This window comes from Calidris pugnax, unplaced genomic scaffold (genome assembly GCF_001431845.1).
Source record: "Calidris pugnax isolate Ruff unplaced genomic scaffold, ASM143184v1 scaffold358, whole genome shotgun sequence".
NCBI lineage: Eukaryota > Metazoa > Chordata > Aves > Charadriiformes > Scolopacidae > Calidris > Calidris pugnax.
Window position 1 is genome coordinate 523077 of NW_015091091.1, and position 1119 is coordinate 524195.

The 1119-nt window shown below is 57.4% G+C and overlaps 1 protein-coding gene across 3 annotated transcripts in view; it reads right to left on the minus strand.

Moving 5' to 3' along the window:
* Positions 1–727, minus strand: part of SEMA6A (sema domain, transmembrane domain (TM), and cytoplasmic domain, (semaphorin) 6A) — a 117466-nt gene extending 116739 nt beyond the window's left edge. For all 3 annotated transcript variants that reach the window (XM_014957880.1, XM_014957879.1, XM_014957876.1), the window contains exon 1: positions 455–727. The gene's annotated coding sequence lies outside the window, so the exon portion shown is untranslated. The remainder of the gene's footprint in view (positions 1–454) is intronic.
* Between the last annotated feature and the right edge of the window lie 392 nt (positions 728–1119).

The following is a 1119-nucleotide window of genomic DNA, read 5'->3' on the forward strand; positions in this document are numbered from 1 at the left end:
GCGGCCGCGACCCCCTGCCGCCGGCCGGCTGCGAGCGGGGCTGGGGGCCGGGGAGGCGGCGAGGAGCCCCATCACCACGCATGCAAGCCGTGCTGAGGGGCTAGGGAGGGAAGGCTAAGACGCTAAGCAGTTGCAGGGCGGGGGAGGTAGAAAAAGAAGAAGAAGAGAAAAAAAAAGAAAAACAAAAAAAAAAAAAAAAAAAAAAAAAAGAAAAGAAAGGCGAAACCACGAGATGCCTGGAAAGTGGCAACAGCAAGCGCAGCGTGTGCACTTGCAGGCGGCTCTTCTCCTCCTCCCTAGGCGCTGCAAAGGCTGTGGAGACAGAAAGCAGCAGCCAGCCTCAAACCACACACCATCCTCGCTCCTCCCGAGCCTGCCGGGGCGACCCGGGAGCCTTCCTTTTCCCAGCAACCCCAAAACATCAGATAGGGATACGGACGGGGGAGTACTGTACCTTTTCGGTGCATGTATCTAGGCAGCTAGAGGACAGAACTAGCTGATGTAGTGTCCCATTTAGTAATCCATTTAAGGGGATCTCTCTGGGAAACTGGAGCCACTCTCTCCTTTGCAATCCTTTGTCATTACTACATGTGTGCTTCCCGGGGGAAGGAATATTTAATATTTCTACTTTCTGAATTGCAAATGCAATTTGTTCATTTCCAATGATGGGCGAAAAGAGGGGAGGGAACAGGGAGAAGAAGAAGAAAAAAAAAAAAAGAAAAAAAAATAAAAAAAAAAAAAGCGTTAGCAACTCCTCTCCAGACCCAAATTCCACTACGGTTCCACTCCAGAAAGTCCCCTTCAGTCGCGCCTCGGGAGGTAAGTCATTTCGGGGTCTCCCGCTGCTCCCTCTCTACCAAAAGTGCTCCCGGTGCGACGGCTGCTTCAGGAAAACTCCCGGGCTGTCGGCACTCGCCGTGCCACGGCAGGAAAGCGCAGTCGCTCCTCGCCCCGGGCTGCCGGGCATTGGACTGTGCGCGGCGCGGACCAGGGAGCCGCTGTCTCCCGCTCGCTGCCCGCCGCTGCCCTGCCTCCCCCCGCCCGCCTCCCCGCCGCCCCTGGGACGCGGCTCCGTCGGCGGGAGGCGGAGACAAAGCCCCCCCCGCCCCGCCCGCACCC